General features: G+C 49.4%; 1 protein-coding gene and 1 non-coding gene across 2 annotated transcripts in view; both read left to right on the top strand.

The window, feature by feature from the left end:
- The first annotated feature begins 398 nt into the window (after positions 1-398).
- RGS19 (regulator of G protein signaling 19) overlaps positions 399-14342 on the top strand; it is an 87651-nt gene continuing 73707 nt past the window's right edge. Inside the window, exon 1 of the mRNA XM_053250071.1 lies at positions 399-874. The gene's annotated coding sequence lies outside the window, so the exon portion shown is untranslated. The remainder of the gene's footprint in view (positions 875-14342) is intronic.
- TRNAA-GGC (transfer RNA alanine (anticodon GGC)) lies at positions 13542-13622 on the top strand. The gene has a single exon. It is a non-coding gene; the product is annotated as a tRNA-Ala (tRNA).

The raw sequence follows: 14342 nt of genomic DNA, 5'->3' as shown, positions 1-14342 counted from the left end.
CGAATTATGACTCGTTGGGTGATGCACGCTGCGTCAGTGAGCTCTCCCTGCCTCTGGCTCCCTCCTTCCGACGTTGCACTGGAAACCCCATCCGCTATGTGGTGAGCCAAGGAAATCCCTCTGTGGCAAAGGGAAAGCACTTTGCACGTCCTCAGAGGCACTGTGCACGAGGAATTTCCATGGGCGCCGCCAGTCTTCCGGCTTGGCGCTGCATGCACACATGTCCCGGGGCTCCTCCGGGGAAACCCTGCCCGCACCCCCCCGCGACACAGCCCGGTGCAGAGGCAGGCCGGCGCGTGGCAGGCGCGGCCTCTTTGATCAGGCGCGCAGAGGAGCCCCCAGTGGGGCGCGCGGCGGCGCGCAAGGGAAGCCTGAACTTTCTCACATCTGGAGCCAGGCAGGGCGAAGCTGCCGCCCCCAACTTCTGCCGGCGGGAGATGCAATGCAGATGTTGGCCATTGCTGTTTGCGGCTCTTTGCAAAGCGAGCGCCTCTCCCGGCAGCTGCCGTGGCCACTTTGCAGGCTGCAGTGACTGGTTGCAACGCGTGGCGGGGGGGGGGGGGAGACGACGTGCCCCCTGCTGCCCGGTCCTGCAAAAGAGGCGAGGGAGGGGGGTTCGCTTGCTTGACGCGAGGAAGTGCAAGGCTGCAGTTGCTTTAGGAAGTCAATCGTTGGGGCCGGGGGACGCGTGCGCAGTGGAGACCCTGCCAGCCAGTTGTGTGTGTGTTTTTTTAACGCTTGCTCCCCCCCGTCCCCCCCCCCGCCGCTTTCCTCAAAGGGTGTCGATTCTGGACCTTAAAAAAAGAAGCGAGGAGCAAGGCACGAATGTGCTCCAGCCAGCGGAGAGGCTGCAGGGGCCTCGGATGCAGAGAACGTGAGTACCCCCCCCCCCCCTTTTAAAAATAAAAATTAAATATCTCTAGGTATAGATACAACTCTTCTTGCTATCAGTGTGGGGAGGGTGGGAGGCGATGGGGCAAGGGGGGGCACAGGAGAGGGTGTTTCCTCGGAGGAGGGAAGAAAGGGAGGGGAATCGGAGCCAACCTTGCAACACGCCCCCCCCCCCCTCGCCCGGGTCTTCTTCCTGTCTTGCTGCTGGCTGGGTTGCCTCGAATTGCAGATTACGGCCCCGTCCTCTGAACTGCCGCGGCGGGAGGACGGGGGGGGGGGCGGAGAAGAAGTGCACGGGGGAGCAGCCCGGGCTGGAGTGGAGTCGGTCTCTTCGCCAGGGCCCCCCTTGCAAGCTGGGGTTCCCCCCCCCTCCAAAGGGCTCTGGGGCGTGGAGTTCCCCAGTCTGCTGCTCTGACGGCCAGCCCTCTTGCATGCATCAAGTGTGCGGCGGCAAGATACCGTTGCAACGCTCTCTGGGGAGAAGAAACCGGGGCCGAGATGCAGCCGTGCCGGGGCGGGTGGGCGGCGGCGGACAGTGTCCCGAGTTGCCAGCAACCACGGGGGGGGGGCTCGCATCACGCTCCCCCTGTCTGTAATGAAAGCCATGTGCGGTGGTGGTGGTGGTGCAAGCCGCGAAGGGGGGATCGGCGAGGAGGGAAGCCCTCGGCGGCGCCTCTTTGCCTGAGGGAGGAGGGGAGGGGAGGGGAGGCGAGAGCGCCCCGGAGGAGTTGGGAAGGGCAGGGCATCTCCTCTCCCAGCCCCCGGCGTGCAGCGCGCAGTGTGACTCCAGGGTCTTCTTCTCGGGCTCCGGGGAGAGCAGCCCTGGAGACTGCCGTGGGGAGGGCTCCGGTCCCGGCTTCTCCTCTTCCCTGACCCAGGGATGTGCCGCGCCGCTGCTTCTCCGCTTGGCACGAGGCAGACAGAACCGTAAAAGGACCCCCTCCCGCAACACACACACACACACACACCACCCCCCGCAAACCTCCCCCCCCCTTGCGGGCGCGCTCAGTGCAGAAGGGCGCTCCCACTCTTCCTCCATCCTCTTCCCTGGGCTCAGGCAGCCCCTCCATGGCTACTCGCGAGCATCGCCCCCCCCCCGCATGGGTGGGTTTTTCTTCCTCTTCCGTGGCTTCAAAGGGAAATAAATGATTTCTCTCTCTCTCTCTCTCTCTCTCTCTCACACACACCTCGCGGGGGGGGGGGATACACGGGCTTCCCTTTGCCACAGTCTAGTGTGAGGTTTCCCTTCCCCTCCTCCTGATTGCAAGATTTCCCCCCCCCTCGGCCCCACCCTCTAGAGGCCAGCATGCTCTGTTGGAGCAAGGGAATCCCTGCTTCTTCTCTCTGCTTGCTCTCTCTCTCTCTCTCTCTCTCTCTCTCTCTCTCTCACACACACACACACAGAGTAATCTCCCTTTCCCAGCAGAAAATATGGCAGGGCATTGAAGTCTGGGATTTCCTCCCCCACCCCCCAAATGCTGGTGCTTCCTGGCAGAACCAGGCGCTCTGCTTCCTTCGCCTCCAAGGTCGTCTGCAGAAATAATTCTCGGGGGGCCTCCTGGGAGATGCTGAATGTTGGAGTTGGTTGCGGTGCATGCATGCCGTGTGGGTCTGACATTGCTCACGCAGACAGCACACAACATCACCGCTTCTGCACACATCTGGGCATCTCCCATCTCCTGTGCTTGCTTTTTGAGACACCAGCAATTGCTCAGTGAATGATCACTGCCATCCTCAGCCCACTTCAGGGTTCACTGTGTATCAAATTTCCAGCTGCATTAGCATTGCCTGAAGGCAGGAGGGTGTCTCCGCACATATGCAGAGTGCATGCTCCTTGCTACTGAATGACCACACCAGGTGATCCCCACACTTCTGTAGGGATTATCATGTCTTCCTGCTAACTGAGCAAAGAGGCACCTTTTTAAAGTGCCGATTCTCTTTGTTGAACAGGGGGAGAGCAACTGGCCCTCTCCATCCCCAGCACAGCATCCCTCCAGAGGCTGTTGCTGGTGTCTCTCTTACGTTTCTTTTTTTAGATTGTGAGACCTTTGGGGACAGGGAGCCATTTTATTTATTTCTATCGCTTTGGGAACTTCTGTGGAAAAGCGGAATATAAATATTTGTCGTATTCATATTCTACCAAAACACAGAGTATCATCACTGTTGGTTCTCTGCATGAGTAGAATAATCCCCTCTTTTATGCAGTTCTGAATTGAAAAGGTGATTAAATGGGAGCTGCCTTATACCGAGTCAGATCATTGCTCTATTTAGCTCAGTATCGTCTACACTGGCTGGCAGCAGCTCTCCAAGGTTCTAGGCAGGAGCCTCTCCCAGACCTACCTGGAGATGTTGCCAGGGTTTGAACCTGGGACCTGCTGCATGCAAAGCAGATGTTCTGCCGCTGAGCTACGGCCACACCTCCATATGGTACATGGTACATACCTACAGCTGTTATAAAAATGGAATGTGCAAGATTATTTGAAGAACAGCAAAAAGTACAAGGATGATACAACCACACCTTTATCAGGAGGAAAGTCCTCAATGCAGTATGTAAGCTTTGGGGCTACAGAGAACTCAATCCAGTATGTAAGCTTTGGGGCTACAGAGAATTCTTCTCTCATGCTGGATGCAATTGGAAAAAGGGGGGAAATAGCTTTTTCTGGGGAAAGTCATCGCATTTTTCAAGTCTGCTGTCTGTATCCATTTTCGAATTGGTAGGAAAAGTTGTTGCAGACAACTTGTTCAAAGGTCTGCAAATATCTGCTTGGCCTAGCATAAATTTGTTTCCCTGACACACACACACACACCCTTCTAAAACACCCCCAGCCTTTCATGCACACCATACATACACACCAAGCACACACACACCCCAAACCATCTGTTCCCAAGCACACACTCAACATCTCCACCCCAGGGGCCCACAGCTGTGAAATATAATCCCACCATGATACTACAGCAGTACTGTAGTATGTAAATATGCCTGTTACTAGTACTAGTATGAAATGCATTTTCAAAACAGGTAGTTCCATCAAGCTGAGTGAAGTTATGTATTACTTCAGGCTTTATCTATGTTAATGAACACATAGATGATTATGTTTTATTTCTAGTCTGTGGTTTGACTTTTCCACTTTTTAATTATATCTCATCTTTCCTCCCCTGCAAATATATTTCTCTGATTTTATTAGAAGCTCAATTATTATATTTTCTGGTGCAAAACAAGTATGCACGGCAAGTATGGATTTTGGCCTGTCTTACAAAAGGGCCTCTCTTAATTCCCTGCCTGACATCGTCTTTAAAAAGTCAAGAATGATGGGCACTAGACTTGTTCACATGATTCTAAACAGGATAGGAGGAGCAGCCTGCCAGGCGGCGGCAGCTTGTCCTACATAGCTCTACCTGATGAATGGCCAGCCTGCAGGCAGTTAACACAGGGCAGGGTGGGATGAGAGAAACAGGCACAGTCAGGCTACCAGGAACTAGAAGCAGTTGTGTCCCGTTTGGAGCCCCCCTGGCTCGGTCAGATGAGCCTCCTCTGCAACCAGGGTAGGAAATCTGCGCATGCCTCAGATCAGTGGCTGTGTAAATTCAAACAGCAAGGTAGGAGGAGGTGAGAGGGATTGTGTGGGAGGCATTGAGCTTTCCGCCCACCCCTGATAAAATGCTGGGGAGAGAATCTGGGTAGGCCGTGCCCGTCTTACCCGGCTCTTGCCTCCCACATGATCACTCTCCCCTTCTCCTTCTACCTTTCTGTTTGGGTTTACACGACTGCTGGTCTGGAGCACGCCTGGTTCTTCTGCCCTGATGAGGATTGTGAGAACCAGCCTAGTTTCCACCCCCCACCCCACCCCAAAAGCAGGAGTCCTGTGGCACCTGGAAGACTAACCACTTTTTTGTAGCTTGGATGCTCATATTAGTGTGTTCTGGGGCAGATTTTCCAGGCTAGAACACAGAAATTATCTGCCTACAAGATCTGAATAGCTCTACTTTGGACTTTATTTTTTATGCAGAATCCATAATAGAAACTTGTTGTTTGTACATGTAGGATCCTGTGACCCAAAAGGTTGCAATCCAGTGATAACACTGCCTTGCCTCCGAGTACAAACTTTGACTCCTTATGATACTCTTCTAAGATTGCAATCCTGTGCACACTTACCTGGGAGTAAGTTCCACTGCAATCCCTGAGACTGACTTCTGAGCAAGTATGTGTAGGTTCAGGCTGGAAAGAACGCGTGATCTGCTTAACAAAGATTCTCTTCCGCCAACTTTAATGCAGTGTTTGCATTTCTAAAAAAGCTAAAGCGTTATTTAGAGAACTGCGCTTTTTCTCAAGTTTCATTCTGAGCTAGAAGCTCCATCAAATGAATGAGAGAATATCCAGCCCTGCACTACATGATCCTTTTTATTCCTCCTTCTTTGCCTCTGTCTCTCTCTTGTGTGCATGGAGTGTATGTTTTCTCTCTTTCTTTTTTAATTATTTGTTTTAGCTTGGAATCCCTGCACGCTAATTAGCAAAGATAAGATCATTGGTTCCCCTACCCCTGATCACCAAATGCTCCTCTACAGCGTATCTTTAGTATTTGTGCTCGTGCTTGAGACTCACAGCTATCAGTTCATTCCAGCTGCCAGAGTTAAGAGGGGCACTTGCCTTGCCTGGCAACTGCTTTCGTGGAATCCTGACTTTCTTTATTTAAAACTTATCTATAATTTTTTTTGACAAGGCTGTTCTCCAAACTTGTGTATCTTAAGAGATCAGTACAGACTTTCATAATAAAATAACAACAGTACAGTATTCACTTGTACTAAAATAAAGTTATTAGAATCACAGAATCTTACCATTTTAGTGTTGAAGGGACCTTTGAGTCTTCGAGTCCAGCTCCCAGCTCAGTGCTTGCACAGATGGTGGGCCAGTGAAGCCGATCAGGAGCTGATTTGGGAGCATGATCCTATGCAGGTCTTCTCAAAAATAAGTCCCATTGATTTTATTAGGGCTTATGCCTAAGAAAGTGTGCTCTGAGAATCGGACTCGAGTTGGTGCAGACCATACGTCCCCTGCCTGTGTCGTTGGGAAGGGGACATGCTGAGGGGGTGTCTTATCATGACTGACATCTTCTGATGAAACAGGTACTTCATTTCATCTTTCTTTCTTACTTGCTTGCTTGCTTTCTTTGTATGTGTGAGTATATGTGTGTGTGTGTGTGTATACACACACGCACATACATATACATATACATACATACATACCACACTACTCCAAGGGCTCTAGGGATTCACAAAAATAAACACAATAGAAACAGAATAAAACCAACTATTAAACAATTAAAAATATTAAAACATTCAAAGATTACCACAGTTAAAAAATTCAAACAGCAATTAAAAATTTAAGACATTCAGAGACTATTAAAAGCCTGGCTTTAAAAAAAGTGTGTCTTGCGTGCTTTTTTAAAGGCTGGTAAAGATGTTAAGCCACAATTGTCTATAGGGAGCATGTTCCCCACAGCCCAGGAGCAATTATAGAGAACGCTCGAGTCACCGCCAGATGAGCCTTAATGTGTGGTTGGGGCTCATGCAAAAGAAGACACCCTCCCAGATAACCCGGTCTGAAGCCAGTTAGGGCTTTAAAGGCAATGTAAACCGCCCTGAGCCTTTTGGAAGGGCGGTATAAAAGTTTTAATAATAATAATAAATAATAATAATAATTACCAGTACTTTGTATTTTGCCTGGAAACCTATTGGCAGCCAATGCAGTTGCTTTAAAACAGGCATAATATGATCTCTCTGAGAAACCCTGGAGACCTATCTAGCCCCACTGCATTTTGAACCAACGCCACCAAACTCTGGAGACCAATCTAGCTGCTGCATGCAGAAAGCTCCCTCCATGCACACAGGGAGTTTGGCTGCAGCCGAGGAGATGAAGTCCTAGAACACTGGCTAGGGAGAAGAGGGGTGCACTTCATGCTCCCAGCTGGCGAGCACTTCATTCGCCATTGGGAGGCGGGAGGGGACAAGGGGGCGCCAAGGGCAAGGGGATGCCTTGGCAGCCCCCCCAGACCCTGGCGGTTGGGGGATGGTTGTTAGCCAAGCCAGTGGGAGGAAACGATGTAGATATGTTCCACCAGAAACCCCTTGATTGCACTCTTGCAAGTAAGCCCATTGCTGCATGAGAAACACTGAAGCGAAATTGTAGTAGATCACACTTGAGGTTTTTTTAATGCATAGTTTTCCCCACTATGTATATACTGAGGTTGTTCCCATGACTGGGCGGGCGGTGGAGAAGGCTTGTTATACTCCCCTTCCCTCCAGACAACCATTCTATGTTGCTGGGAGTGCGTCCCTGCAGTGCGGAGCTTTGGAGCCCAGGACAACACGTCCTGGCTTCTGGAGAGACCCCACAATGTACCATGCAGTACACGTGATGCATTGGAGGATTCCCCATCTCTTACCCCTGCGAACCTGGCAAAGAGGCACCTTTTTAATGTGGTGATTCTCTTTATTCAGCAGGAGGAGAGTAACTGGCCCTATCCACCCCCAGCACAGGACCACCAGTGACTGTTGCTGGTGTCTGTCATGTTTCTTTTTAGATTGTGAGCTTTTTGGGAATAGGGATCCATCTTATTTATTTGTTATTTCTCTATGTAAACCACCCTGAGCCATTTTTGGAAGGGTGGCATAGAAATTGAATTATTATTTCTTGTTTACACAGTCAGACAGGTGTTATTGACTGGTTTGTTTTATCCAGACATCAAGTCCTTCCCAAGGACCTGGGATGCCAGAATTTTATTGTCAATTGTTATTGTCGCAGAATATAGGCTGATCCCAGTAAAGCTGCTTTTTGTAATTGGCTGATGGTGATTTCTGTGGCCCCTATGGTGTTGAGGTGCTCTTCAAGGTCTTTTGGAACTGCACCCAGGGCGCCAATGACCACTGGGATTATTTTGGTCTTTTTCTGCCACAGCCTTTCAATTTCCATTTGTAGATCTTTGTATTTGGTGATTTTTTCTATTTCTTTTTCTATTCTGCTATCCCCTGGTATTGCTATGTCGATTATTTTAACTTGTTTTTCTTTCTTCTCGACTACAGTTATATCTGGTGTATTGTGTGGCAGATGTTTGTCTGTTTGTAGTCGGAAGTCCCATAATATTTTTACATCTTCATTTTCTTCAACTTTTTCAATTTTATGGTACCACCAATTTTTGGCTATAGGTAGCTTGTATTTTTTGCAGATGTTCCAGTGTATCATCCCTGCTACCTTGTCATGCCTTTGTTTGTAGTCAGTCTGTGTGATCTTTTGACAACAGCTGATTAGGTAGTCCACGGTTTCATCTGCTTCTTTACAAAGGCAGCACTTGCTGTTTGTTGTGGATTTTTCGACTTTTGCTCTTATTGCATTTGTTCTTAGTGCCTGTTCTTGCGCAGCCAGTATTAAACCCTCTGTTTCTTTCTTCAGGTTGCCATTCTTAAGCCATTGCCAGGTCTTGGTGATGTCTGATTTTCCACTTATATTGTGCAAATATTGACCATGCAGGGGCTTATTTTTCCATTTTTCTTTTCGGTTCTCGGCTTGTTCTTTCTTGTAGGCCTGCTTTCTTTCATTGGTGTTGAATAGTTTCGCGTTATTGACCATTTGAAGTGCAACTGCATAATAAGTGCATAATATGTCCGAAGTATGATAGTTTATTTATTATATAAATAAATAAGTATGATAAGTATGAATAGATCAGTCGGAAGTTTGATAGTGCTTTTATTATTTTTAGTAAATGCAAAATGCCAGGGGAGATACGTGCCCCTTCTTGGCCCCCTACAGACATCCATGCTTATGTTGTAGTGTATTATCACTGAAATCTTGGCTTGTTACTGTTCTTCTCCATACATGGCTTGCATGTAGAAGATCTGAGATTAAATCCCAGGCATTTCTGTGTTTAAATGATTGCTGGTAAAAGGACTGGGGAAGATCTCTGCTTCAGTTCTTCCTTGAAGGAGAACTGCTGTCAGACTTCAGCATGGAAGACCGAAGGAAGAGGCAAAGCCTCAAAACCGGTATTCAGAAGGTAGGATTTATTAAGGAGGATCAGGGTAGGCACAGGGCTGCTCGGACTCAGTATTAGAGCTGCTTCCTGTTTTTGTCCTTTGTTTGGCACTTTGAAATAGGCATGTCAGAAATGCTGTGGCCAAAGCAGTGATTTTTACCTTGCAAAGACTGGATCGCATGTCAGCCCTGCAAAGTAGGTAATTGCTACTCCTGCAAACATGGGTTTGGGAAATTCAGGGCTATAGTTCAGGAGCAGCAGAGTATCTGCTTTTGCATGCAGAGGGACTCGGGTTCCGACGCTGGCAGCATCTCCAGGTAGAGCGGAGAGAGACTCCTGCCTGAAATCTTGGAGCTGCTGCCAGTCAGTGTAGACCATACTGAGCTAGATGGATCAGTGGTGTGACTCAGTGCAAGGCAGCTTCCTGTGTTCCTACATGTGAGAAAATGACTTGCGCAGGGCCGGTCAGGCTATGGAGGGCCTTGGGGCCAGCTGTCCTAGAACCCAAGACCAGCGCTAGTCTGTGGGCTCATAGAATAGTTTTTGCCAAACTCAGCAGGAACTGATGACGCAGCACTCTTCAGCATGCGTTAAGGATGGTGACTGGTCTCGTTAGACGCAGTTTGGGAAGGTTTAGATTTTGGACGTTGTGACTCAGAACTGTGACGAGAAATGTTCAGATTGCAAAATGGTGACTGCTGATTTGTTGGTGTTTTGCCTTCCCTCGGGCTGTGCTGCAGCTATGATCTTAAAATGCAACACATAAAAATTAGTAAGATGCATTCCCAAGTTAACAGGTAACTTATGGACACAGATTAAAGTGTCTCCCTGCCCCTGCAGCCCTGGCACTGTTTTACCTAAGCTTTTTATTATTTATTATTTATTTTATTTTTACATTTTATATCCCACTCTTCCTCCAAGGAGCCCAGAGCAGTGTACTACATACTTAAGTTTCTCCACACAACAACCCTGTGAAGTAGGTTAGGCTGAGAGAGAAGTGACTGGCTCAGAGTCACCCAGTGAGTTCCATTGCTGAATGGAGATTTGAATTCAGGTCTCCTCAGTCCTAGTCCAGCACTCTAACCACTATACACGCTGGCTTTAACAGCAAGAAGGCAATCGCCACCTGGCTTACCACTCACCTAGCAGTTGTTCCCCAGGAAAGCATGCAAGGGGCAGGCTCCAGGCATCCTCTGGGTGAAAGCACGTTGTGAGAACGGGCTCACTTATGGACCTCATTGTTGCCAAGTTCTCCCTTCCGTCAGAGCACCAAACGTGGGCAAGCAGGAGGCCTGTGGGTGCTTCCCGCACATCACATCCTCGAGGCAACATACAGCCAAGCTGCAGCTTCCCAAGCAAAGGACTTACCTGGGCATGGTCGGGGGACATGGGTGGCTGGGATGGGTTGGGAGTGTAAAGGAGGGTTACTGCGTGTTAAAGAAGGTAATAAAGAGAGGAAGTTCATATAGAGGTAATGGAGAGAGGAAGGGAGAGGGACAGGAAGGCAATTTGTGGCATATAAGGCTAGCAGAGTCAGTGATGGGGTTGCCGCCCTCTGGGGCAGTGTGGTATTTAGTTACAAGTGGAAGATCCTAGAGCACCTTCCTTATGAGGCAAGGCTACAACACTTGGGGCTTTTTAGTTTAGAAAAAAAGACGACTGCGGGGAGACATGATAGAGGTCTATAAAATCATGCATGGTGCGGAGAAAGTGGATAGAGAGAAATTATTTTCCCTCTCACATAACACTAGAACCAGGGGTCACTCCATGAAACTGATTGCCAGGAAATCTAGGACCAACAAACGGAAGTACTTTTTCACACAACGCATAATCCACTTGTGGAATTCTCTGCCACGAGATGTGGTGACAGCCAACAACCTGGAGGCTTTAAGAGGCGTTTGGATAACTTCATGGAAGAGGGGTCTATCATCTGCTACTAGTTGGAGGGCCACCTCCAGCCTCCAAGGCAGGATGCCTCTGAGTACCAGTTGTGGGGGAGTAACAGCAGGAGAGAGGACGTGCCCTCAACGCCTGCCTGTAGACTTCCAGTGAAACCGGATGCTGGACTAGATGGGCCTTGAGCCTGATCCAGCAGGGCTGTTCTTATGCTTTTTGACACCCTTTGTTCATTGGGTACTTTTGACGCCATTGATGCAGGCGTCTTTTGAAAACCAGGATATTTGGGGTCTGGTTCTTCATTTTTAAATGAAACTTCCTTCAGAACACTTGGCTGTGGGGAAACCCGAACTGTGCATTATGTGGCAATTTGTTAATAGGTGGTGCTTGTGGGGCCTTCCTTTGGCCCTGCTTTGCCATTTTTCTCACTATCGGAAGAAGAAGAAGAGGTTGCTGTAGACTGACTGTGGAGTAAGCTGGGAGGCAAGCAGAGGCGGAAGGAAGGCAAGCAGCTTTGGGAGGTGAAGGCTGAGGGTGCTGGAATCCCTCCATTACCATTCGGAGACTTGGCTAGGCCTGAAACCCAAATGGTCCCGGCTCACAGCGAGGCTCTGCAATACACTTCCCTATCCACTTCCTTTGATTGCTTGCTTGGCTCACCAAAAAAGGTGGGTTGGATGGTGATATGGGAAGCCCCCATATGCACTTCCCATAGTGGTCTTGGGGTATCCGGGGGAAGGTGGGAAAACTCTCCCTTATGCCTTACGGGATCCCTCCACAAATGCTGCTCCCACACCTGGAAGGATCGTGGCCATTATATTGGGGAAAAGAGTCACAGTGCGTTCTAAACCTACATTTTGTGTATTGTAATTCCCAATTGTAGGCTTGTGTATTGTAATTCCCAATTCCAATAGGTGCTTTTTTCTACCTCTCTGGTCCTGCACAGAGGCAGATGCTCCCAGCGTGGCCAATTTCATGCTGCCATTTCTGGTGTCAGGATAGCCCCTTCTACAGACTCACAGTCCATGGGGACAGCTGGGAAGCCATGTGGGGATGATGCCATTGTCATGGGTCTGACCCCCCCCCCACTTCTTCTACGAGAGACCCAGAGACAGAGTCTATTTATGCAGAGGAAGAAGCACTCTGCAAGGCCCCTCTGCTCCAGGACCCTGGGGACCCTATATCTTGAAATCTGCCTTTGACCTGAGGATGCCTCCCAGGACTCGGAGGACCCTACGTCTCCTGCACCTCTGCTTCCGCCTGACGACATCCCATTACCCTCTCCTTCCTCTTTTAGTTCTGAAGAGGAAGCTAAAGCCACTCTAGTTCCAGCACCAGTACACAGCTAGCAATTGTGTAATAAGGCACAGTCAACATAGGAATCTGCCTTCTACTGAGTCAGACCATTGGTCTATCTAGCTCAGTATTGTCTGCACAGACTGGCAGCGGCTTCTCCAAGGTGGCGGGCAGGAGTCTCTCTCAGCCCTATCCTGGAGATGCTGCCAGGGAGGGAACTTGGAACCTTCTGCATGCAGCTGCTCTTCCCAGAGTGGCTGCCTCCCCAAAGGGGAATCTCTTCTAGTGCCCACATGTGGTCTCCCATTCAAATGCAACCAGGGCAGAGCCTGCTTAGCAAAGGCTACCACAAGACCAGCCCCCCCTTCCATTGCACTTCAAGGCATGCAGCATTACAGGCCAGGCGCCACACTTCCCCTTCAAAAGGCCTCAGCTTGCAACAGAACTTTGCTGAAGCAACATCATTGACCAACTCTCAACCTGGTCTTTGAGCTTTGCTTTGCTCCCATGTAGACCTGACTTCCCTCCCTTCTGACCTTGGCTTGATGACCTCGATTTATGCTTCACGCCCTTGTTGAGTGCTTGCTGGGAGGCCAGCACTGCACGGCCCCTGCAAGACGTGATAGTCCCCTGGGAAGCGTAATTCCTGCCATTACTCTCCCCATGTGGGAAGTGACATGCTTGTGCTCCTTCCTGGCCCCCGCACATTCCTCGCCAGCCGTCCCTGTGGACTCTATTCCCAGTGAAAAGTGTCCTCCAGTAGTGGCATTAGCAGGTACTGCATTTGTGGTAGCGAGCATGAATTGTCCCCTTTGCTAAGAGGGTCTGCCTTGGTTTGCATTTGCATGGGTGACTACATGCGAGCCCTGTAAGATATTCTCGGAAACTCCAGTTGGTTCAGAATGTGGCAGCCAGGTTGGTCTCTGGGTCATCTTGGAGAGACCACATTACTCCTCTGCTGATGGAGCTTCACTGGCTGCCAATAGGTTTCCGGGCAAAATACAAAGTGCTCGTTATAACTTATAAAGCCCTAAATGGCCTAGGCCCTGAGTATTTAAGAGAGCATCTTCTTCACTATGAGCCCCACCGCCCATTGAGGTCACTTGAGGAGGTCCGTCTCCGGTTACCGCCAACTCGTCTGGTGGCCACACAGAGATGGGCCTTCTCGATTGCTGCCCTGAGATTGTGGAATGCGCTCCCTGCTGAGATATGATCCTCCCCATCTCTGGCAATTTTTAAAAAACACCTGAAAACCCCTCTTTTCACCCAAGCTTCCCAAGCTTTTAAAAATTGTCTGTTTTTAATTTTATGGCTGTTTTTAAATTGTTGCATTGTTTTGACTTTTATACATGTTTTAATTGTTTTTATGTTAACTGCCCAGAGACGAAAGTTTGGGCGGTATAGAAGTTTAATAAATAATAATAAAATAATATAGGAGATGGGGCTGTAGCTCAGTGGAAGAGCATCGGCTTGGCATGCAGAAGGTCCCAGGTTCAATCCCTGGTAACATCTCCAGGCAGGGCTGGGAGAGACTGCTGCCTAAAACCTTGGAGAGCCTTTGCCGGTCACTGTACTGAGCTAGATGGACCAATGGTCTGACTTGCTATAAGGCAGCTTCTTATGTAGACTGGAAGCACCTCCTTCATGTGGCATTGAGGGGCGGGCGGTGGCACACATTTGTCAGAATGGGATATACCGACACACAGACCTAGTAAACCGAGGCAAAAGATGCATTCAGTTCAGTTACGCATGCTAGCCCCCTTCAGACATTTTCCAGAAGCACTACTGTAACCATGCACAACGGGTTTCAAGTCCAAATGGGTCGGAAGTCCCGCCCTCAACCTGTCACTAACTGCTGCGCCTGCCGCTCAAACTGACAGTGGCATTTGTATGAACAGGGAAGTGCCATATCTGTACTAGTGGACGCTTCCATGATCGCAGGGCTGGACTGCTAATTGAAGAAGAGTTTCAGAGATGTAAGAGAGGAGGCTTTTCTCTGGTGTCCCGGGAGGGGTTTCCAGGAATAAGGGGCAGCCAGGGAGAAAGAACAGAATTGCTTAAGGAAGCCGGGAATCTTAAACAGAATGAGGGTAGTGGAGCTGGAGAAGCAAAGGCAGGAATATTTCACAATACGGAGTGTGAAAATCGAGCCAGGCCCTGGAGAGCTGAGAAGTTTGTGCTGCATTTGGGATCAGGCAGGAAGTAGGCTGGAGAGCTTGTCCCTCACCTGAACAT

The sequence above is a fragment of the Hemicordylus capensis genome, chromosome 4 (assembly GCF_027244095.1).
Source record: "Hemicordylus capensis ecotype Gifberg chromosome 4, rHemCap1.1.pri, whole genome shotgun sequence".
Lineage (NCBI taxonomy): Eukaryota > Metazoa > Chordata > Lepidosauria > Squamata > Cordylidae > Hemicordylus > Hemicordylus capensis.
The sequence above is the reverse complement of the archived record's forward strand: the minus strand, read 5'-3'. Positions and strand labels throughout refer to the sequence as shown.